Genomic DNA, 26,646 nt, shown 5'->3' with positions numbered 1-26,646 from the left:
CAATACATCAGATCTTATTAAAGACCTCATTATTATGTACTTAAATGTACAAATACATGAAACAAAAATTCAGCAATTAAAAGAATAGCTTTTATCTTTTCCAGAATAATTCTGTTTGTAAGAACTGCATTTTGACACACTTGAATTACTATGGCAAATCTGTCTTCATCAATATTGCTTACCTTTTGTTAACTAGACTGGAAAAGAGGTAAACTGCAAACTTTCAGCTCTGATAAATGGAAGACCTTGCTGAGCCATTTGGAATTCTTTCATTGCAAACCTGAGGGTCAGACTTTTCTTTTTGATAATTTCTGTTTCCATCTAATTGCATAAGGAAAGTTTCTGTATTGTCTCCAAAAAATGGAAAGATTTTAATGCAAAAATACACTTTTTTTCTGAACTATTGTTGAGAAATACATAAATAAGTACAAAAGACAGACCTGATTCCTTGGAAGCCCTTGAAATCAATCAGATATTTTGTCCCTATTCTTGGTATTTTGAATAGGGTAATGCATACAGGAACACAAATTCACATTAAATAACAACAAAACAATGAAATAGATACAATTGTTGAATAATAAAGAACACAAATGTGAGCAAGCTTATCTTTAAACAAACTATTCAATGGACAAAAGAATCAATAAAGCTGCATAAGAAAGCTCTACAGAGCTATCATATCATGCTTCTGCTTTAACAGTAATTTTTAACACATTTTAGATCAACTGAGCATACAGTATATAATAGTATTCTAAGTTTCCAAGATGTAGAATTTTGAAATGCATTAGCAGCCCCAAAAGTATTTTGTGGTTTGCCTGTTTTTCAGTGATGCAGCAATTGAACAGTGCCATTCATGGTATCACCTCAGCCATGGCCAAAGAATTTATTTACAGCCCTACGCTTTTCCTTTTTTTTTCTTTTTTTCATTTTCCATGTATGCTATTTTCTGCTTTGCCACTGAAACAGTTAATTACCATTTCAAAAGTAGTACAGAGTAATTTGGCTGTTGCCATGGTTTGACCCCAGCTGGCGACTGAGCACCACACAGCTACTTGCTCACTCCACCACCCTTTCACTAGGAGAGAAGTATTTCTCTTGGATCTTCCCAGTTCTATGCACAACTCCGCTTCTGTTCACTTGTCTCCAACAGATGCTTGTGGCTACCACACAGGTCACATTTCAGTCAGAGTGGGATATCCATTTGTGTGACTTTAACATTGCTGGAGATGCCTCTGCATGGCAGAAAATATATTTACATATGATCATGTAAGGAGCAGTAATTTTCCAGTCACTTGAATTTTTACCAGGTTTCTGCAGCCTCTGCCATTTTTATTAAGACAGTCTGACCGCCTCACTGTCTGTTGTGTTTTTTATCCATAAAAGCCCTTTGTACTTTTAAATATAACACAGATATTCTTCAACATTTTTGCATTCAGGTCCCTAATTTTCACTCTCTATTTCACTCAATTTTTCCTTGTGCTACAAAAGAAAAACAGCTCAGACAATAATCTAATACTTCTTATGAGCATGAGACCTTCACATCTGCTGTCAATCTGGAATATCTTGAAACATTCATACCTTGGATTATCAATTTATTATGGATAGCAAAACTTTATTTTTTAAATATCCATGTTGTTTATTGACATAGTTAGGATTAAAAGTTCATGAGGATAGTAAGTGTGGTCCACACACTGAGAACCTTGCTTTTTAATCAATATTTTAACTGTGAAGAATGGAATTTTCCTTTCTTACTATAGAGATATTTTGTAGACTCCAGACTAAATTCAGTTGTCTTGCCTCATACTTAGCAAGAGAAGAAAGAAAAAAATACTTAGTCTTTCAATGTGAGTTTCATCTGGAAATTAAGTTGTTCTGTTCTTTATGAAGAAACATTGACTGATTTATATGCAGACAGTTTCTAGTGCCTATGGACTATGAAGTGGTATGAACCCTCAAAGATTTGTGTGAGATAAATGGGCCAACAGAGTTTGTATCTGTAGAACAAAAGTTCATTTAGAGTTGTCACTGATTCATATCTAATGCAGCAAGTTAAGACCATCAGAAGAGAGTCCTATCATTATCACTGAAGTATCATAGGAATGGGTCCATTTTTCTCCTGTGATGCCAGGTAAATCAAATGCAGATAAATGCAGATAAATCAAACTTTTCTACTCCAAAACCACTTTTAAGCAGCATATTTAAATGTTCTTCTGACCTGCACAGAGTTCAGCTAATCCTAAGCAAAAGGACTGATATATAGCACTTGATCTAGAGTTTAAACTCAAGTAGTCTTTTTCAAATTATATTCCAAAACTTTTTCTTGGAGTCTTTAACAACTTTTTTTCATTTGTCTGTGGTGTTAATATGTAGTTTAGAGTGTGTTAATTCCACTGGAGAAAGGAATTTCACGAATGTTGCTGATCTTTTGCATATAATATCAAGGTCATTGTAACCTTGAAATCACTATTTTACTAAAACAATCTATTTCATTCATGCAGGTGCAGGGCAGACTTTCAGTTTCAACTAGCCTTGGGAAAAAATCCAGTCAAGGAAATGAAGAAGTTTAAACCCAATTCATTCATGCTGATCCAAAATAAAGTACTCTTCAGCCTGACCCTGAAGACTCCAGAGAACTTCAGACCTGGGATCACATGACTCCTTGCTTTGGTTCAAGGATTTAATCAAAGTGATTTTCTGAATCAGGCTTGATCCAGAGTGTGAACGGATCTATACACATCCCTGGACTCAATCCTACACCATAATAATGGAAGGTAAACTGGCTCAAAAGGTGGATATTTTGCATGCATTCTTACAATTACTATCTCCAAGAAGATAATTTTTAATTTCTTTGGTATTATTTTCTCAATCAGATAAATGACCTGCACATTTTTTGTGCACAAAACTCTCTTTTCTGCTGGTTTTGTTCTTGAAGTAGTCTACATTCTTTAGTAAAGAAAAAAAAGTCAATGTAGAGAAATGTAGTGATATTTAAGCCAGCACAGACTGTTCTAACTCCAGCACCAGGTGCGGCCCAGTTCATGAGAGCTGGCATGAAATTACATTAAGTATACTGGTTTTAGGAACAAATATGGAAAATGGTGTATTCCAGCATATGACCATACTAATTCCATTTTACTGTATCTTAGAGAAATTAATTTTCACTAACATACTGAAGCACACATCTTCTAGATGTCTTTAAGTGTAGCTTTGGCTAGATTATTCGTAGTGCAGATAATCAAGGATTATTGCTTTCCCTGCTCTGTTCTGGATTTTACTCATTTCTCGTGTATTTTTAGAGTGATTTTATTTCCAGTGACTATATGTTGCACTCAACACAATAACAAAATATTTTCATGTTTTTTTAATTTTTCCCTTTTTATGCTTTGTTAATTTAAATAAATTCAGTCAGGTGGTCAGGAAACTGCTTCCTTTAAGAAAGAGGGGTGCAAAAAAGTTATTTAATAACTGTGTATATATCAAGTATTCAACATTTTCAATATTCTAAATGATTCAAATATTTTTTTCAAAATCAGAAAATTCATTATCTTTTGTAGTAATGAGAGATTTTAAGGCATGCAATACAGTCTTTAAATTGAAAACAAGAAAACAAAAAAAGAATTAGGTGTAAGTGTGATACCAGTCACTTTTTTTTGATAAGTCTGACCAGGTTCTTCTGGAAGTCAACACATAAGAACACGTTAAAAAGCAATACAAAAAATGAGAAAAGCACAGCAATAACACAAACAATCTTTTGCCAGTGGTAGTAGTTCTTGCTTAGACCTTTGCTCCTGGGAACAGGAGCAATGTGCATTGTAATAGCAGTGACTCAAAGACAGAATAGATGTAGTAACGCCAGGCTTTTAAATACTTTTTTCCCTCTGCACTTTTAGATACAGAATCACAACAGTATATGTAGTTGGCTGACCTTGACAGGCTGCCAGTTACCCACCCAGTTGTTTCTCTTATTCCTCAAATGGATGGGGGAAAAATAAGACAGAGAAAATTGTAAATCAAGCTAAACTATGGGGACACTGGTCTACTTCATTGCCAATTAAAACCAGACTTGATTGGTGAGAAGCAAAAGACAAAACCAAAAGCATATTACCCCCTCCCTGCCTTCTTTCCAGACTGAACTTCCCTCCTGTGTCTTCTACCTCCTTCCTCCCAAATAGTTCAGGGGGATGGGGAATTTGTAACCACTGCATAAAAATTAATCTTTGCTACTGCTGCTCATCCTCCTCACACTCTTTGCCTGCTGCATTTCAGTAACTCTCCCATGGGATAGAACTGTTCCTTCAGTACTGCTTCAGTGTGGGTTTTTCCATAGTCCATTTGAAACAGACTGCTTTAGCACAGGTCCTCCACAGGCTCCAGTGCCTGCAAAAGCGTGTGAGCGCTCCATGGCCTGCTGCTTCCTTCAGGGCACATCTATCTGTTCCAGTGTGGCACCCTCCACAGCACAGAGGGTCCCACACTGGACTGCTGCAGCAGAAGCTTCCTTTAATGTGGTCTTCTTCAAGGACTTTGGTGAGAACACCTGCTCAGGCTCCTGGGGCACCTCCTCCCCCTCCTTCTTCCCTGACTGAGGTGTTGCCTCTGCTGCATCCCCTTCTTTCTCTTCCACTTGCTACTGGCATTTTTCGGCCTTTCTTAAACATGTGTGCACAGAGGTGCCACCAGCTCAGCTGAGGGGCTCAGCTGCACCTTGCATGGCTTTGCTGGAGCCGGCTGGAAGTTGCTGGAACCAGGGCAATCCCTGGCCTCTCCTCAAAGAGGCTGCCCTGCAGCACACAGCACACCAACAGCCTCCTCCCCACTACCCACCACACACACTCAATGCAAAAACAGTAAGCAGTATAAAGAACCCTTGGACAACTAACACTAACACTTTTGAAATAAACAGAATGTACACAAAGAGAGAAAAGTAGCAAAGACAAAAAGAAACAGGAAAAGAAAGGAAAGCACAAGGAAAGTTTTGTTTTTCAGTTATTTTTGGAAACTTCAGAAAACCTGTAAGGGTATCAGTTAGAAATGAAATTAAAAATTAAATTGAAATATAATAATAGGTTGTGTTGAGCTATATTGCAGAAGAAAAGGCAAAAGGAGGTTTTTTGCTACCCTTGGGTAAAGGCTACAGCACATGCTGGGCACTCTGGCTCTGGCCATGTTAGTGCTGCTTACAAGAGCTGGGACTTGGTGCTGCAGCAAGCAGTCTTGCAGAAAGGACAAAAGGAAGGTGGAAAATCTCACATCTCAGGAAGACATTTAGCAAAATGACAATTGTCACAGTTTAATTTAGCTCTTTATCTTTTTTTTTTCCTAAGTGTCTTATATGGAAGCTGTTATACATTAGTTTAGGCAGAGATGGGAAAGGCAGCTGGGATAATAGAGCTGCTGTTACTTTGTGCGTTGCTTCTGTTCTTCTAAAGGGTAAAAAAGACTTGTTCTGTTGCTGAATTAGGCTTGCTTTCAAAATTATTTCAGTTCCTCATTCCTGATTATTACAAGCTATTTTAGATACAAAATGATGCAAAGCAATGGGGGAAGTTTCTTCCTTCTCCCACAAGTGACACAAATGTGGGACTGAGAGACCCACACATATGTATGACTACACTTTCACATTGTTTCAACTTTATGAACATCTACCAAATACTTTAGAAGAATTTGTACAACCCAATTAAAATGAAATGGAAATAAAGGAGAAGAGAAGCCAAGATTCTTGGCACATGCAGTTAGGAGGGCAGACTCCCATTCCCTGTCTTCAGCCTCAATGAGGCAGGATTGCTGCAGGGTGGCATAAAGGCAAATTGTTTGTGAACTTAGCTTTCCTGAGAGAATGTTTATTAAGACAAGTTTGGCTCACACTGGCTGAATTATGCTTGGATATATATAATTATAAGAAGTTAATGAGGCTGCAATATAATTAAACTACAATAAGAGAAAATAATCCCTCTCTCTGCTGTGTTCAAATCAATAGGGTTTTGATTAGAAAAATCTTCACTTTTTAGACTCTCATGCTTCAGTTCTGTCTTCAGTGTGTGTCTTGAGTTACTTAACAGACTCTCAAAATAGATTTCAGATTTTGGCTCCAAGTGATTTCTCATTACTTTTTTGCTGAGTTCCCTGAACTCTGAGGATATGTCAGGTGAGAGTGGAGTAACAGGGGTTTCAGTATCCTTTTTTAGTACTTATCTGTGCTTAGCTACAACACAGGGACATGGGTCACTCACATCACAAGCAAGAGTGGATGTTCCATTGGACTGCAGTTGGCTTAAAGTTAATAAATGTGACAAAAATCCTCAGCATATATAACTGTAATTGGGCTGTTGGTGTTGTTGTACAACTGTAATATAAAGAAAACAATTTAGCATGGAAACAATGCAGGGAAATAGATTCTCTTTTTAAAAAATATGATAATTTTTCAATCCAGACATCTAATTAAAATAGGATTGAGATTTCGTAGGAAGGAAAAAAGAAAGGGAATTATCACCTAAGTGATCTAACACATTTTTTTCCTTTACTCTAGCACCTAAACCTTTCTTTTCAAAACAAGATTGAACCAGAACACTGATTTAAATTTGGGTTATAAATTTCCTTTTCAATAAATAAAACATTGCCCACAGAATACAAAGATGCTGGCTCTTTTGCATCTTGTAGGTATAAAGGAGAATAAAATAGCAGATTTTTTTTTTAATTTAAGAAAAAGAAGCAATCTACCTTTTGCTTAAGTTATAAGAAAGAAATGGAGATTCTCAGGATCTTCAGTATTAATAGAGGCATGTGTATGATGTGACAGTTGGTCTTTTTTAATACAAGTCAACACATACAATGGCAGATAATACCATGTTTAGCAGCTTTGCCTCTGGTTTGTTTTTGGAACAATGCTTGACAATTCCATTGGAGACAATAAAATAGTTGTTGGCACATTTTAATTACTATATAAGGGCACACACATTTCATGGCACTTCAGGGGGTAAAGAAGCCATCAATTACTCTGCTCAGCTTGAGTTTGTTTAAACAAATGATTTTCTATTTCTGGATATATAAACTATACACTTTCAGTACTTTGTGCTATTTTCTTCCAGGAGCTTTTCATTTAGGTTATAAAATATCCTGGCCTGGTCATATATATTAAAAATCAATGTTACAAAGGATAAGGTGATTATAGGCACCCTACAAGTGCTTTGGAAACAAACTCACATTTGTAGAAATCTCTGTGCCACTATTCTTTGAGCAGAGCAATATGTTTAACAATGAACCCCTCAGGCATATTAAGTGTTTAGTGGCTGAGCAAAAACACAATTTTGGCACAGGGGTCTTAAAGCTCCCCCTACTGATTCGGTTCAGTTTCAATATGGTACAATGATAAATAAGTATATAAGCTAACTATGGAAATAGTGAAAATAGAAGATGCACATACCAGGATGTAAATATGACACAGAGTTCTTCAAACTGACTGTTTGCAACAGTTTTTATTTTTTCCAAATTCATGAAACTCAGAGATTATGCTTAACTTAGACACAAATGTAACACAGGTCTCTTATGTTAAAAATACAATTTGTCAGTTATGGGAGAATAAGAAGGAAGAAATTCCCTGGTAGTAAGTAGTTCAAGGGTTGACATTTTTGCAACTTCTTTAGGATCTTCCTCTCTAGTTTGGATTAATGACTTAAAATAAATATCAACTCTACTATTAACATTTATAGATGTAATTATTTATAATCAGTGCTTGTGAAGGATAAATCATGTCATCTTTTGTGGCCAGAATTGCTTGTTCTGGATATTGCAATACTCACATTTATGAATATGTGTTTCATTGAAAGAACCTCATCATGTGTATTATGGAATGCTACTTTGATCTTAAGAAGGGGTAATATTGCACACTTGAAAACTACTGTACTTGTGAACATCAAACATATGGGCCCTGGAAAATTCAAGGTTTGTAGAGAAATTACTTTAATTACTTTTTATAGGTCTGGTATCCTGCCCCAACACCCCACCCTCCATGTCCACACCCACCCCCCCCCCCCCCCAAAAAAAAAAAAAGCCATAATCTAAATGTAACTTTGGGCTAATAGACTGACTTATGAAAAGTCTTAATATGAATTGGAGGAGTTAAGAGAAAATTCATACCAAAGTAAAGGTGTGTAATAAACACTGGGACTAAGCTTAAAAAAAAATTAAATACTCACCACAATGACAGTGCTTAACTGAATTGTATCTCTAGCTTTCCACTCAACTCCTAGTCTACCCACAAAACAGGCATTAAATTTTAATGAAATTTAAATATATTAGAAGATTCACCATAGTAGGCCTAATTTTCTGTTGAGAAAAGAATGTTTGAACTTGACTTTTCTCTTTGGCTTTTCAAATATCAGAATGATATGATATTGTGATATTTCTGATGGACGCAGAAATATTATTGCCAGAATACCTGGAGTGTCTGTCTGGGATCAAGTGGAGTACAACATGGGACTATGTTTGGCCTGTACATACAAAACCCCTTTCATTATGATTGTTTCTTCACTGCTGGTACGCACTAGGACATCAATTCTTCTTCACTTATTCTAACTCCCCAACCTGTGCAGATATTTTCCTGACTAACTCTTGATTCTTTTTCTGGCATGACCTTTGTATCTGTTCATACTATTTTCCTTTTTTTCACTCATTCACTTTCCTTTGTCTTTTGCATGTATTTCTCATGCATAGCAGATTATTTCAATAATACATTGAAAAGTATTAACAGTGAGTGTCGTAGCTCTCAGGCCCTGTTGACTTTAGGCTGCCATTCTGGGAAAAAAGTGCAAAACAAAACCCCACAAAAACCTGGTAATTTTAATGGCAATAAAATCCCCAAAATTTTATTAAAATATTGCAAATAGATTGTAGTAAGGAATCAGACACAGTCTGCAGATGGGGACTGGCTGTCTTTTTTATAATGAGTAGAATTACAGAACTTGTTTTGAGCTATTTTTACCAAAAGAAAACAGTCACAGTTCATGGATGGCGAGGACAGTATCATATAGTGGCTAAATAACTGTGCAAATTTGTTATTTGATAAATTCCCAAATTGTTTCAAATGTCGTTGCTGGTATTTCTGAATTTAGTTTCTCTTTCTGGAATATTTATTATGCTTACTATATCTTATGATGCTGCTGGTGAGAAGTGCTATGACAATGTGCCTGATTTATAGAATATGAGCTGAGGCCTACAGATGATGGTCTTGCTCAGAATCCCTAGGGAAACTGGTAGCAATTACAGCAAATTGTAAATTGTATATCCTTATTCTAAGTTTTATTCCCAGGACTTAAACACTGAAAAAATAGGGGGTGAGAAATATGTCCAGAGTTAGCAAGAAAAAGCTGAATTCACTCATGGGTCCCTGACCTCTTCCATGTCTATTCAGTGAATTTACTGGCTTATCTTTCTTGTGTTAGTCCTACTATATTTGCTGCCTTGTTCAGTCTCTTTATGATCCTGTTCTTTACCAAAAAAAACCCCAAAACTCCAAACCAAAAAAACCCCACATCTATTTTTGTTTAACTCTTCATTTTCTGTCCTTATTTACAAATAGAATTTGAAACCATTTGAGAATACATTGTTCATCCTGGCAAAATTTTGAAGCCACAATCAGTCATTTTTAATCATACAGACATTTAAACTGTTTGTTCCTGTACCCTTTATAGTTTTTAGTTTCTTCAGGTTTTTTTATTCCTAAAATGATCTCAAAAATTATTGCATCTGTTGAGACAAGATTTACCTATATGTTAAAACAAACAAGATAAAATGCTCACAAAAAGGTCCCAACACCTCTAACAGTTCAGACATTACAGCCTTGAGAGATGAGCCTGACTGTCAGAATGATCTGGTCAACAAGACTGATGACTAAATTTCTAACTCTAGTCACTACATCTAGTAGAGGATCAAGCTGTCAGTAAATATCATGTCAAGTCCTTGGACACAAGCCCTAGACTATATTTTTCTCTATTAATTCTACATTAAGGAAGCATTGAAATTAAATTAATAAAATCTCTGCGAGGGCAAGGTCTTTGCTTTGATTTCTCTCTACAAGTGAACTGCTTTGTGCTGTATGCAGTACCCTTAAAAGAAAGGCAGTAAAAATTATCAGTCTCAGCAAGCACATTGCCAAATTTAAGTGGTGTAAATCTCAGTCAAATAAGGCTGATTAGTGATCAAAATGTATTTTACCCAACTTTTTATTAAACGTTTAGGAAACATACAAACTAATATAGAAGGCAAGACAGTGAACGAGGGGCTTCATACTGACAGAAGCATTATGAGGATCTTATCCATCTTCAGCCAAAGCTAATCAGAGTTCCCTTGCTCCTCTTCAACACTTGTAGTTATTCAGTCACAGTGAATACATTTGTCCCTCCCTTATTTCTACACATGTGTAGCAGTTTAGTTGGGAGATAGCTGAGTTGCCTGAAAACAATCCTATAAGGAGAGGGATTAGTTTTCAGCCAGAAGAGCTGAACAAAACATTCCTCTGAATGTTTATATGAGTGCCACAGCTAGCACTAATAACTGAGCTGTGCAGGTCCCAGCTGCAAAGGGTCGAACAGCTGGAGTGTGTAATTGTGTCTGAGACAGTAAAGACAGACTTTGGTTTTTTCCCTGTCTTGAGTTAAATAGTTATAATTGGCCATTCAGGTCCAAGGATTGATATCTAGTATTAAAAAAAAGACAATTTCATCTTCATAGGTATTGATAGTGGCCACTGTATATCTTCTAGTACAAAAGAATCTAGTTCAGTAGGATTTAATCGGTCCATACCCTCTGAAGTACTCAAATGCAATTTATATAAAATCTAGATGCTACAATACAAAAGTTGTCCTTTGAGATGCAACCTCAGAAACAAGGAATGTAGAAAGATGAAAATCCTGTCGTGATAATATCAAATATACAAAATCGGTCTGACAGACAGAGGAATCGGGGACTTTTGACAATTCTGTCTTAATACTACTTTACTTTTATTTCTTCAACGGTACTTTGTATTAAAACAAGCAAACAACATAGGGATTTGTGTTGGCTGCTACGAATGGACACTTATTTTTCCTAAATTCTAAGGTGTCTTCATCTCAGGATGACTTTTTAAATGCCAACAAGGTTTTCGTAACTAAAGATACTAAAAAATGCACACAGTGAGAAATTGGATACATCAGCCAATGACAGCTGTCAAAAGAGGGAATAAAGTGTTTCCCAGACAGAGACTGTCTGGACCAAGTGAAGGGCTGCAGTGACAAAAGTCAGAAAATTAAAAACTCTGTTATAGTAATTAAAAGTGACCAGGATGAATTTCTTCATGCAACCAGAGAAACAGAAATGTACTTGAACTCAGAGGGTTGTCCGACATTCTTGCAAGACCTTGCTAATTCATTGTGTATCATTTCTTTAAGCAGTGGCTGTATTGCATAACCATCCACAAAACGTTTCTAGAATGTGTGAATTTACATTTTGTAGTATACATCTGATCATGATGGATTGCACAACATATGTATCAGCTTATGGGTTTGGTCTGTGTACTAGCTTATGGCTTTAGAGAATTTTTTGAATATTAGTGAAATAAATCTAACATGAGTTACCAGCTTTTCAGAACTGCGTAGTGGCAGTTTAAAAAATAATGTATCTTCTTTTGATGTAGTATACAGTTTGTTAATCAGTACCTGTTCTAAAAGTTATTAATGGAATAACTACTTACAGTCAGTCTTGAATTATAATTTTATTGTGTTTCTGTGCTGAAAATAGTGTGCCATAGCTGCTAGGAGTTTACTCATTTTAACCCATCAACTGTAAAATTTATATGATTATAAAACATTAGTTATATAAGAAAAAACCCCTGGTTGTTAATACAAATGAGAGATGATTTATGAGATTGTGCCAGCCCAGTCTCGCATACCTTGATCTAATTTAAATTATCAGAGAGAAGCACAGGGTTTGTAATATAAAACTGTAAACTGAAAATCCTAAATCTTCCTTTTGGGCAATACTTTTTTCTTCTCTCCTTACTCTGTTTATTCTGAGAAGAAAACCAAAAAACCCATGACATGGATTAACTACAGAATTATATGGGAAGTTAATTAATTGTGGTATACATTTCAAAATTTTCCCATTTTCTTCAGCTGAATTCATCAGCTGAATTCTAGCAGCAAACATAAATAAAGGGATCATGCTCTTTACCACCATTTGTACTAGGTTACACCGGGGCTGGTTAATGGTCCATAATATCCCTACATAATCCTAAGACTTGTGACATCTAAAATGTAAGCAGGTTACACCAGAGAAAGGTGTAACCTGCTTAAATTTACAATCTGCTTCTATCTCCATAAGGAATTAGTAATAAGAATATTTAGTAATTAATTCATTAGTGTCTTCTTAGGATTCTAAGTCAGCAGAAGTAAAAAGAGGAAAATCACAGCTGATAGTAAAGTCTAAAGATGTCCATTTTTGGTGTGGAAGCAAGAAGTCCACTAAGCTTTACAGGTATCTTCTATGAAGTATGGTGGGCTAAATCACTTCAATTTCATGGCATTGAAACCCCCCCATGCTAAATCCTTGAGTCTGGAGGTCTGGCCCTGCAGAAATCTCATGCTATTAATGTCCTTTAGAAGCAATTATTTACCATTTCTTAGAAAAAGGAAAAAAAAACCCAAAAAGTACAATTTTAAATTATATAACTAAAAAAATACAATTAAAATTTTAAAAGAAACAAACAAACATACAAAAAACCTCAGAAAATTCAAATCAAATCAGAATATTACCCTCCCCCCAAAAAAATCCCAACAAACAGACAAAAAAAAACCCATAAAAAAAATGAAGTGCAGTTGCTTAGACTGCAAAGTAATAAGCTAATAAACTTTCACATTTAATCCCACTGACTCTAACAATATGAAGAATATTGAGCTGGAATTATTTTTGTTGCTGTCAGTAATTCAAGGAGTAGACATATAGTTGAGGGTCTTCAAAGGAGCAGAGATACATCTTGTTTGTGACAAAACTGTCTCTTTGAAGAGCTGCAGTAGAAATGCACTGGAGAAGGCAACTTGCAATTGAATGGGAGAAGTATGAGGAAAAGTCTGGATGTAAGGGGACCAGGTATGAAAATTATATGGCACTTACAGAAGGGGGTCAGAATTCCCTGCACATCTGAGTATCACATAACCAAGTGAGATGTCAGTACTTTTCTCACAAGTCTCCTCTGTATTATCCTAAGGGTAAACCCTGTGGTCCACACAAACAATTCCTAGTGTACATCTCCGTCACCGTGTGTTTCTAAAGGAGAAAACTCTACTCCCAGGTGATCTTAGCTGTCATGTTTTGGATTCTAGGAAAATACTGTCAGCCTATCAAACTGAAAAATTTTTTTCTTGCACATTTTAAACACCTTTTAAAATCTTTAAATTGGAGTGAAGGGGCTTGGGGCGTAGTAGCTAAGCTAATCTATGCATTTATACTCTTGTTCTGTGTTTCAAAGGTAATTGTAATGAACTGCTTCAAGCAAACATTACAGGTTGTTTTTCTGCTGAGAGAAGTCAAATGAAATGACCTTTTTTTCATCTGCTATTCTTTTCAGCTTTTGAAGTTACTTCTTTTTGAAGAGATGATCCATTTATCAGTCATATCTGTGAGAAAGTCATAAATTTATCTAATAAAACTTCCAGCAATTTTCTTTGAGGTGTACTATGCAGACTGCAGCCACATTTTGTTGTTATTAAATAAATTAATGAACACTTTAAAAAGTGAAAAGCTTAGAAAAGTTATCATAAGAATTATTGACTCCCTGTAGCCAAAAGCAGATGTTAAGAGGGGGCATATTTTAAAATGTATATTTTTTTACCCAGCTTTGGTTATTGATCTTTACTTGCTTGGCTCTAATTTATGTCAAATATTGGGGGCACCAAAAGTTGGCAACAAAAATCATTAAACTGAATTGCTAGGCCAGCAATTTGGTGTGAGGAGACAGAAAAGTTGATGGCAACTGCTGAAGCAAGATTATTACCTAAAGTTTTCTCTAGCAATGGGAGCCATAGGGATGTGAGCATGTGTAAGCATATCATATCAATATTGGAGCTGATAAAGTCCATCTATTTTTAAAGATATACATAATAAGAATTAATGCAGTCCCCTAGTATGAATTATATGCTCTTCTTCCTTCAGAAGAACTGTTGCTTAATATCTAATTCAAAATTAATAATGCAGCAGGAATGGATTCATTATCTCTTGTGTCAAAAATCATTCATGATAACTAAGATAAGGAGAGAGAAAAAGCATGAATAAAAAAGAAGAGTTTCAGTGACCAAATTACTCCTGCCTTCATCAGTCTCAGAGAATAAAATTTTTATCCCCTCTAGTAACTGATTGGTAAGGTAGCATAGGGAGAATATGTGGAAAAGTTCCTATGTCTTCCTCATCAATATATTCTTAAAGTAGATGAAGAGTGAAGGAAGAAATAATGTGTAAGATTAAATAAAGCAAAGCCCAATACACTTTTTTTCCCATTGGCATTAGAAACAAGTGAGAAAAATTTTATTCTTCACTTACTGATATTATCATAGAATCATAGATAATTTGGGTTGAAAGGAACAAGCTCACATTGTTGTGCCACGTCAACCCCCAAGTCCTTTCATCAGGGCTGCTCTCAATCTATTCTCTGGCCCGTATTTGTGCTTGGGGTTGCCCTGGCCCAGCTGCAGGACCTTGCACTTGGCCTTGCAGAACTTCATGAGGTTTGCACAGACCCACCTCCCAAGCCTGCCAAGGTCCCTTTGGATATCACCCTTTCCCTTCAGCCTGTAGACTGCACCACACAGTTTGGTGCTGGCAAACTTGCTGGGCGTGCACTCCATCCCACAGTCCATGTTGCTGACAAAGATGTTAAGGAGCACTATTCCCACACCAACCCCTAAGGAATGCCACTCATCACTCATCTCCATTGACCACAACTCAACCATCCAGCCCATTTCTTATCTCCCAAATCATCCATCGATAAAACCTGTGTCACTCCAGTCTAAGGACAAGGATGTCATGCAGAATCATGTCAAATACTTCGCACAAGTCCAGGTGGGTAACATCAGTTGCTCTTCCTTTATCCACCAATGGTGTTACTGCATTGCTGAAGGCCACAACGTCTGAGGCTCAACTTGCTCTTACTGAAGTTCTTCTGACTATTACCAATCATTTCCTCATTTTCCATGTCTCTTAGCACAGTTTCCAGAAGGATCTTCTCTATAATCTTGGTGGCCACTGAGGTGACACTGACTGGCCTCTAGTTCTCCAAGTCATTCTTTTTCTCCATTTTTAAATTCTAAATTAACTGTTCCTATTCAGTCTCCAGCCTGAGGTTTTTTTTTAAAGGAAAAAGGATACTCTGAAAGCAAAAGAAAATATATTTTACAATCAATATAACAAAGATTGATATCAGGATGTTGATGTAAAAAAAAATTGTTATTAACTTGTAGATGGCTGACATAGACGTCTATTTGATTTTGAAATAATTTCTGAATAGACTTTGATACTAGAAATAAATAGAGATTTTTATATTTACAATGAATATTAAATTTGGAAATGTGTTAAAGGCAAGGAAGAATTACCATGTTTCTGTGCATAAAAAGAATACAATTCATTGTTATCATTATTGTACCTTATTTGTATTACAATAGAATTTGGAGATTTCATGCAATTATTTTGGCAGAATGTAGCACTAAACTTGAATAAGATCAATTTTCCTGTTTGAAAAATACCTGTAAATCAAAGTCGAAAAATCCTTACTGCCATCTCTATCAAGCTAAGACATTTCAAAGATATTTTCAGTGTTTTTAATGGAGACAGAGACACAGGAATGGTGAAACACTAGGAATATCACTTGAGATGTTACAATTTAGTTTTGATTTAATGTTCAGATTTAGACCACTGTTAATCTCAATAATGTTCTTATTTAGACCACTGTTATAATTTCAACATTCTGTGTCCTTCACACGTATCTTAGCCTGGGGTCCACAAACTCCTGATGCTCCTCTCTGATCTTTTACAAAAATTATGTCCCCATGGAACCAATACTCCTTTTCTTCAGAATTGGTGAGGCTAATTAGTTTTAGACTACAGCATAAAGATAACAGAATGATCATGGAAATCAGCAGCACTATCAGGCATAGGAACCTTGCATGTTGGTGCAGTTTACGTCTAACTTCCTCTTGCCTCTTGGATAGCTGAGCTTATTGGGTCTTGTTTTGGTTTGTTGTTTGATGGACAGATGTTTTCAGTTTTTTGGCTAATAGTTCATTAATATGTAAGAATCCAGATCTACCTAAGACACATGAGTGCTGTAAAAACAGCTGTAAAAGCATGAAATATAGATTGAAATGTATATTGTCTATACATAGTTTTTATATCTCTAAGTATTGGAGAGGTCAGGTGTGCCTAAAAATAATTGCTCAGAGTGGCAGTAAAACTTCAGCACAGAGCTCTGGGTTCACATGACTGGTGTACATGTCAATAATGACCATTATTGTGACAAACTACACAGAGAATGTCTAATAATATCTTTCTAAATGTTAGAAACTGAAGCAGATTACTATCTTTGAAATGCGAAGGTGAAAAAAGAAAATGAGGAAAACCTGCAGCATGAAAATCTGAAACAATTTTGTCTTACTGTCTTGATGCTGAAAGATACTGACCAAGGAACACTCAGGTTTTTCTGGCTGAGATGAACTGGGCAATCCAGGTCACAGGACATCTTTAGCTGCTTTATCTTTTCTTTTAGTGGCAGTAACTAGTTACCTTGCTTGCAATTTTGGCAGTTCTGTCATGGATTTGTGAACTTCACTGATGTCCAGGACCACTTCCAGATCATCCTTTCTCATTGGAGACGTAGATGACAGGATGGACTTGCAATTTATAAGACTAACAGTCCAGCATGTGTTGAAGTTTTTCAATGAGGTAACAAAAAGAAAACCAAGAACAGGTAAACTACATCACAAACGAGAAATAAGTATTTTGATTATTTTTAAGTTTTATAGTATTTTTAATATCAGTAAAAAATAATACTTAACCTCACAAAAGAATCATAAAAACACTCTGATCATACAATAAGCTTCTAGACAATGTGCTTGTGGATACTGAAAAACAAAGCATAACTCAATGACACAAAAATGTGAAAAAATTATAGTTTTGTGTTATATTTACACAGACACAATAGAAAAATGCAATTAGAAAAATTATAATTCCTGTTAGTAACTATTACTATGTTATTGGCTGAAAAAACATCTCTTATTCAAAACTCATGCTTTAAAAGCTGCAAAACTTTGAAAAAAAATTATGTAGGTAGTAAAATTCTGCCCTGAAAGTTGTCTCTGCATATTTATTTTACCATCCTATCTAGACTTTTCCTCTCATCTCCTGTTTTTTCTACTGCCCCAAAAGTACCGTAAGAAAAATGTATTTTTTAAATAGATCTCTTAAAATAAGTTTTCATGATACACTTCTTAAAATATTAGAAAACAAATCATTAGAAAATCTCTCTGCCTATATATCAGTGCTTATATATCAATATATTAAAGGCATGTGATTATTTTTTACCTTATTGCATCTCACTTGCAATAAAAAAGGTCTGTGAAATTTAAACATTTAAGTTGTTTACACCATTTAAACATTTGAATGTCCAATAAAGGCTGGCACAAGTACCCATAAATAGAATACTTGAAGCAGATATATGAAAAATAATAACACACCACCTTTTTTCCTGCACATTTTTTTCACTCCTCTTAGATATAGATCTGTGTGCTTTACAAGGAAGACAATGTTTTACCCAAAGGACTTTGGCATATGCAAATCAAACATTGAAATTAATAACTTCTAGGTACCTCACCTCCAGAGTACAATGCAGTACCATTTTTGAGATATAGAAAATCCTAATATAAGCATACTCATGTTGATTGATGCAGTATGCTGAGACAATATCCCCATTTTGAGATTTACATGCCTTTTGCCAGTTAGGAACTCCAGACAGTAAACTCCTCAAATAGAAATTTTGCATCATGGTGAATTAAAGAATCCTTATATGAAGCACTGAACTCCAGATTATCTCATTGACTTCTGCTATGACATCTCTATCAAACACTACTTTGCCACAAGTAGGTGTATATAAAAATAGTTGGTTTCTCCAGACTTCTGTGTTCAAGTCAGGGTTGAGAACCTTAATAAAAAATAACATTTATAGTCAGAACGTGAGTTAGACTTTCACATCTAAAATCAGATTAAACATTTTTAGAGTTTTGGATTCAGCTTGGAATTGTAATTAAAAGTAAATATTCAAGAGAGAAAATTAAGTAAAAATTATCTTTATGCTCTGGTTTCAAATAATTAAATTATAGAGTAGAGCAACATCCTTTCTATCACCACCCCACCACCCACTCCTGCTTTGAATACCTCATCAAGTTCAATTGATAATTCTCCTGTAAATAATTTCTTAGATTTCAGGCTCTTCTGACTAGGAAAGTTCTTTGCCTGGATTGTTTCATAAAGAAGAAATGTAGTATTTCTGTAACTGACTAGCATCTTAAAAACAGAACAATTTGCTGAACAAAAGCGACCAACACTATATTTAGAAGTTATTTTTCAGCCTTCAAAACTTTTATATGAGGCACTTGAAATTATTATTATTAAGACGTTGTGACTGTGAAAGTTTAAACTTCTTATTACAAGATATCTTTTTAAAAACAATTGAAACAGCATGAGAGTCTTCTACATGGTGATTTATGCCTAAGAAGTCAGTGATGGCTACGTTATGTACACTAGGTTAATACAAAATTGACTATAAAATATTTCAGTGAGAGAAAATTTGGGTTTTATGTTGTATAAAAAATTAGCAAGAATAAAAAAATGGCTGAAGTAGCCTGCTAATGTTTGCATTGCACTGTTCCAATGTCACAAATGCCCAGTCACCATCACTCCACCTGCTTGTGTGATATGTTTCTCCTGAGTCCATGCAGCTGAAGTTGCCAACCCATATAGCAAGAATTTTGATTTTCAGTGGTAAAGTATTAGATAACCTTAAAGATATTTCTAAATCTTTTCCTATCTTCCTTTTTTTCAATAAAATTTTTGTAAACATCTGCAAAATGGACAAAAATATTTTGCATATTTGTTTGCAAATACATTTTTCCTTTTTTTTATCTGTAAACATACTTTTCCCAAATAATTGATCCAGTTAAAAGCTTCATAAAGGTAGCACACAATTTGAGATAGAAGATCTGTGCACTTTTTTGAGAAGAAGCCTTCATCCAGTTATGCCACTCAACCAGAAGTGGCTGCTATTCCTTATTTACTGGTACTTTTACTGACAGCACAAAACCAGAAATCCAAAAGATATTGTTTTGAGATTTCCTTTCAATTATCTGCCCAAATAAAGGTATTTTAGCTCCCTGAAGATAACTGTTCCCACAAAGTTTTGAGAATATTTTTACTAAACATGACAATATCTCATTGTACACAGGCAGTTTGTATATTCAGTTGTCAGCTTTATAAAGAAATTGAAAAAATAACCTTCAATGTGTTTGATTTTTTCCTCAGTATGAAGGTGTGCATTTAGGTACATGTATATTGCTTCCTGCTGGGGCGTGGGACCTGCCCTGGCTGCCAGCCTGGGGGAATCCCCATGCTCATAGCCCCACTGGCCCCAGGGAAACATCCAGTAGCACTGCAATTTAGATCTTGCTAAATTAACTCTCAGCAAAGCTTAGTTCTGCCTTTTGATTTTTGAATTGGATAAGAGAAATTAAGTTTGGGGGTTTTTTGTTTTGGTTTGGTTTTTTGGTTTTTTTTTTTTTTTTTTGGATTCGCTCATCCAGAAGGATAAAATTTCAAACTGAATTGGGAAATTCCAGGGGAAAATAGAACAGAAAATACATTAACATATTGATGAGGAGAAACAGAAAGAAACCTGTGAGGTTAGAGAAGATTCACTGGTCTTTTCCTTAAAAAGAATAAGTGTTTGGAGACGGGTAATACAGACGATGTATCAAATAACATATAGTAAATTTTAATATGCCTCAGTGGTTCTTTTCTGACCTATCAAGATTTTTGGCAAATTCTTTTTATGTTTTGGGAAATATTTACTGTTTAAGCCTTTCTATTTTAGCTCTATAATGTGTTTTGCCTTGGTCACATGCTGGATAGATTTCATCCTGCTTTTCATCACATTCTTCCATCCCATTTAAGCAATCTTCACTTCACACTTCTATCTAGAGAGACAGAGCTGGATGCACATAAAAATGCTATTCTTCATTTTCATTTCCCTATTCCACATTTTTCAGTATGCTTAAAAGAGGATTAGTAAATCCCTGGCTACTTAGAATTTCTCAGATGTCACTGTGGCTTATAACGTTTCTCCTCAGTACAGCCATCTGACAAAGTGAAAAGAGCACAAATTTTTCTGAAAAGATAATTTAGTTTTTCTGGTCACATCTACGATAAGCCATATTCCCATGTTGTACTTTCAAAATCAGATCTTGAGTTAAGTAAATGGGAGTAAAGTGATTTACAGAAATTTAAGAGCTGACTCATGGAGTTACTTTTTCACATTCTCTATGAATCTATATTTAAATCTTGATTTCAAAAACCTACTAAGTAGTATATATTTAGTGGAGTTGAAAATTTTTAATAGAAACCCTCACTGTAACAAAAAATGCCCAGCAAACAACACACTCTGACCCTAACTAACAAATTTTCATATGATTATCTAATTTCTATCAAATTTATTTACCTTTAATTCATGGATAGAATATTTTCATTATTATTTGATTTTTTTCTTTTAAGTGTATTTTCTTAACAGAACAGAAAGTAGTCAGCCAAAAATTCCCCAAATCTGTGAAAATTCCATCTCAGAATCTGCATCATTAATGCAGCAATAGCGATGATACATATGCTGTGGATTGGAGTAGGTTCTAAAATGAGTGTTTATAAAAGACTGCATCAATAAATAAAGGTACATGAAAGAGATGTTTGACTGTGCATGTGTAATTTTGTGTGTTCCTGGATGTAATAGTGTACTTTCTGTTGTTATGAACCATCTTTTGACAACACTAATGAATATATAACTTAATTGGTTTCTGATATTGCTTATAGCTACAACATTTAAAAGGCTCATTTTTAAGAGAACACTAATTTAATTTACTTAATAATATATTGATCAGTACTATAATAATTTCAGAATTTGAGATTAGCTGAGTTGATTAGACCATGGTGCTAAAGCCCAGGTCTCAGATTCAATCCCCATACAGGGCACTCAACAGCTAGAGTCAATGGTCCTTGTGGGTCCCTTCCAACTGAGAATATTCTGTGTTTTTTGACTCAGTCATATGCATTATGTGTTTACTGGTATGACTCCATTGATTTAAAATACTTCCTTTAGGAAAGACTCTGACCTGCGGACAGATCAGCCTAAAGATTATGTCATATAAAAGTGCTTTAGCTTGCTCAAAGCTAGCTCCTCTTGAAATAGTATGTGTAATTGGACAAGAGATATTCTTACTAAAGATATTACCAGTACCTGGGCTTTGCTTAGTGTGTCTCTTTCTTAAAATTAGGGCAAATAATGAGAATGGTTTTATTTCTTCCTACTTACAGAATATACGTTAGCAACTGGGTCATGGTTTTAAAGTATTTCAACAATAATACCCATCTGAAAGCTCAGGTACAATTAAATTGAAAGAAAGATTTGAATTCCAGTGTGTAAGTAAGAAAGAGTAACTTTTCATAGCGATTATACAGCTAATCCCTTATTAAAGTCACTTTAATTCAGCTCATTCAACTGATGCAGGTGAATGAAAACAACTTGAAACAAATCTCAAAGCAAACTGGATGCCAAGCATATCAACATTTGATACTTTTTTTTCCCTTTTTGTCCTAGAAAGGACCAATCTAAGAATGAGGAAATTTTGTATGAATATGGAATTCAAATTATTCAATTAAGTAAAACTGAAGATATATTGAGAAGGATCCTCAATTAAAATTTTCTTCTAACCTTAGTAGTATAGCTGTTCATATTTTATCTTCCTTAAGATTTTTAAAAAATGAGACATTTCAAAATATTTCTATTCTGATTCTCAGACAAGAATTTCTCATCTTCTCAAGAATAGATACAACAGGAAAGTTTAAAGACTCAAAAAATATATTAAATATCTCTATTTAATGCTTATAATGTTCTTGATAAGCTGATTGATAGTTCAGAGCACAGACTATAATCATAACATTGTATGGTAGGCAGGATTATTCTCACAGCTGGAGTAACAATGCCGATTTGTGCAGAGCAGGAAAAAAAGGGAAGAGATTAAAAAGTAAGACTAAATAACAAAAGCAACTAAATATCATAGTGGTAACATCTAATCTTGGTGGAGGGCAGTAAGCAATGCAGTGGACAGATATTGCAGTTTGGTAGGATACACTTGTGGTTATTCCAAGGTGCTCTAAGTCAGCTAATTTAGATTCTCCACTGTCACATTACCAAGATGCAAGCACAAAAAGGACATGGTTTGATGATGTCTTTAGGCTGGATTTAGCCTGCTTAACTCTCCTTTATTTACAGTGTTCTGATGAGGTATGTTTCCATAGCAATTCAGTAATTCTTAGTAATATTGACTTACATCTTCATCTACTTATGAAGTGTGCAGCCAATACTAAATGTATTTCCCTGAGCAAGGAAAAAGTACAAAAATACTCAAGGGCCCATGATCTGCCACTCTTAAAATCTTAAATAAGAAACAAAAATTGAAAGTGGAAAAAAATTATGTTACTACAGTGCACCAAAACCAGAGGGTCAATATAGAATCAGCAGTTTATTACCTATGCACAGGGATTGGGAGAAATACTGATGTCATGATGTAGATGGCTGAACATAGTGAACTTAGGCTGAAACCAGGGGACTTAGTAACCCATTCACAGCATTGTGTAAAAGCAGCTATATTTTCTCTAGAATCAACTGAAGTCCAGAAATGGTTTATGCAAAATCATACCGGTCCCAGGCCCACAAACTCTACCATGTCAAATTGGCTTTGCACAGTATTAGCCTGGATACTTCTGAGCTCTGCTTCCTGGTATGTAGACTGTGTGTTTGTATTTACATAGACTAGATCTTTCCACTACACATAGCATTCTAATAACTCTAAAAATGATTGGTAAAGTAAACAAAACATTATTCTATCTTATGAAAAACTATTCACCCTAATTCCATGGATTATAGTAAAAAATCCTGCGCACTGATGATGGCTTATTGCACATAATTTTTTAACAATATCTCTCACAACAAGTGAAAGGACATAAATAATTTTATTACTATTATTAACTTTCACTTGTGCTATTTTTATTCACAATGTATCAGTTTACCATTGCCAAGTGTGAGCCAAAGCATGAAGATATGTGACAGAAAATTCAGCCTCTGCAGTAGAGATTGCCACAAGGGGCATATTGAAAGTAGCACTGATGAGTCAGCGCTAGGCATAATAGGCTAGGCTTTAGCTTGCTGGGTAAAATCATTAAGCTGGGTAATCCAAGGTAACCAGGTGGTGTTTGGTCTAACAGAACAAAAAACATTGGAAAAGAGGACATGGTGAATGCAGAGACCAAGAAAAAGGACATTTTACATGAAATATCCCAAGAGTTTATATTTATAAAATCAAAAGAACAGTATGACGTGCTGAGGCGTGAGACAGTGGGAATTTGAACAAGAGGTGATTTGTACACACAAACATCAAGGAGATGAGATATGGATCATTTTTTTCTGGAGCTATCCTTGCATGTCTGTATAAATATAAAATAAAAATGCAAACCTTTACCATATGGTACATCGTTGTATGCTTGCTGTGTTATGTTTAACACAAACCTAGTCCTTAGCTTGTAAATAGTAATTTTCAGCTCAATGTAAGGTTTCTTAATATGCTTTGTATGTTTTATTATGCAGGCTAAATTTGTGTTCCAGTTATGTGTAAATGCTAACATTATCCAGGTGACATCCAAAATAGCCAAAGGACACACTTTGTTAAGATAAGGAAGAAAGTTAATCTTGATTGCAAATGGTGGACTCATAGATATCTAGAATTTTGTGGCATTTATCTAATTCAGGATAAGAAGGCTTGAGAGTTACTGAATATCATTATCTTAAAAAAGAACCTGCTCAGGGAAAAAGTGTCATAGATCATGTACAGGTTAAGAGGTAAAATAATTAGTGTAGGAGGAAATCTGTTGCCATCAGAAACTGGAAAATTATGTCTTCTACATGAAGAATTTTGTTTCCATAGTGTTAGATTCCAAATTTGATCTAAAATTAGAAGGCTCTTTCAGGTGAGAAGCATTGTTAAAAGATATTTTAAGTCACTAAAGTAAACTCAAACAGTTTGTTTTCGTCTTATCTACAGCAGATGTATGGTGAAGGAGAGCATGGACTGAAATTTTACCAGGCTAAAAAAATAACTTTTTAATTAGTCTGCAACATTTTGAATGCCTGGTGTTGAAGAAGCAGGCATTTTTTCTTCTTCACTTTCTCATGATTACAAGTCTATCCTTACTCTTTTTTTTTTTAATTGCTTTTCCCCTCAGATGACTGTTAATAGAAATATTTTTTCCCCAGGTTACCACCATCTGATGGAAAAAACTTTTCATATGAATACTGCAGCATGTCTAGAGACAAGCTCTACTTGGGAAAAAGCTACTTTGTACTGAATAGATAAAGTTTTGTTAAAATGAAATTATATGTGCATAGTGTGTTAAAAGCACAAGAGGCAAAACACCCAGGGATTTCCATCATGCAAAATAGACCCTTCAGTGAATATGGACTGATGAGCAAATATAAATGCTGATATTCAATCAACATAACCAAAATCTGCTTGTCTGTGAGCCAACCAAGTGAGTTGCCAGAAACTAGCAGGTGAGCTGGCAGAAAACTAATTTTTCTTCTAAAGACGATTTTAATACTTTTTGTAAACTGCATTATAGATATCTCAAGACACATATATCCCCTTGCGCATAAAGCCACATTAGAAAAAAAAAAAAAAAAAAGAGATGTGTTTCTATTCAAGAAATTGAATTTATAGTAAGGAATAGGTACATAATGTTCTGATGTTCAGTTTGCTGAGCATTTCTGGGCTATCAGTTTCAGAAAACTATGCACCTTCATCTTTAAACAATAAGAAGTCTACTTATTCTGTGTTTATACTTTATATGTAAGGATATTAGCAGATGACAAATATCAGGCTAGATTACTCCATTTCTAAAATTTAGACTTGAGAGCACAACAAATATGTTACTGATGTTGAAATATATAAAACACTGCTCATGATATGTAGCTCCTTCTAGTGACAGGCATCTGCCCATGGCAGAGGGTTTGGAACTACATGACAAGTCTTCTCCAACCCAACTCAAATTCTGTGATCCTATGATCCTGTGATTTTCATATCTTCATATTTATGTATGTGTGTGTTTATATTTCTATATAACTTAGCAGTATAATTCAAAAACTATTTATGAAGTATTAGAACCTGTATCCTCACTCCAAGAAAGAATAAATGAAGCATACAGGGCTTAATTAACCTTTTAACCAAACTGTCAGATCAGGAAACATTATTGAACAAAGGTAGATACAACTAATTAAAAGAGATTAATGAATTAAAAGAGAATGATTTCATAAATTCTAACCTGACTCTTCATTAATTTGTGTATATCAGTTTGTATGTCATTATTTTCTTATTTACAGGAAGAGATTTTAAATGAAATAGAACATATCTCTGAGAAGCATCATAAAATAAAGCAAAACTAGGGCCATGGTAAACTGTATAGATCTGTTTCATGTTTATGACCCAGACATGCTGAGCAACACTGGCATAAACTCTGCCAAAATATTTATGATACTGAGCTGCTGTGAAAAAATTTTTGAAAGAAAAAAAATGTTCCAAGGAAAATAAACATGGAAAAAGAATAGACAGAATCATGCACATGAGACATGGTTTTGATAAAAACCCTATCATCTCCTACGTTTTAAACAGAGAGGAAAACCACCTAAAATTACATTACTGGGTTCAAACAAAATTTTAAACTACTGTCTTTAGTTTCTATTTAAAATGGTTAGTGATTTGGTATCAGTTTTAACATCGGGAGTTTGAGGAAAGATTATAAACCTATGAAGATGATACAGAATCACCTAAATTTTTAGGTTCTTAGAATAGGAGAAGTTGAGGTAAATTATTCCTATTTACTAAGTAGTCTGCAAAATCTTGTTTGGTGAGACAGAAAATATTAATCAAGTAAGCTTTGTAAAACATCAGAGAACCAAAACACCTTAAAAACAAATTGGAACCCTTTTTATTCCCTTTGAAATTTGCTTAGAGGGGGAGACTGAATATCCTGTAGAACTGTGCATTTTCTTGACGCTTCCCTGTATTGTAAATGATGACCTAAGGATAAACTTTAACTTTGTGGGAATTGTTGATGAAGCACTGCCATCTTTTGGTTGTACAAATACGGAATATGGAGGAAGGATATAATTGTCATTGAAATAAGGACATAGAATAAAGTAATACTTTTATGATTTCAGCCTATCATTGGTCTACTTTGCTTTTCTAGATAATTGGCTGCAATTGTCCCCTT

The sequence above is a fragment of the Camarhynchus parvulus genome, chromosome 4, assembly GCF_901933205.1.
Source record: "Camarhynchus parvulus chromosome 4, STF_HiC, whole genome shotgun sequence".
NCBI classification, from domain to species: Eukaryota; Metazoa; Chordata; class Aves; order Passeriformes; family Thraupidae; genus Camarhynchus; species Camarhynchus parvulus.
The sequence above is the reverse complement of the archived record's forward strand: the minus strand, read 5'-3'. Positions refer to the sequence as shown.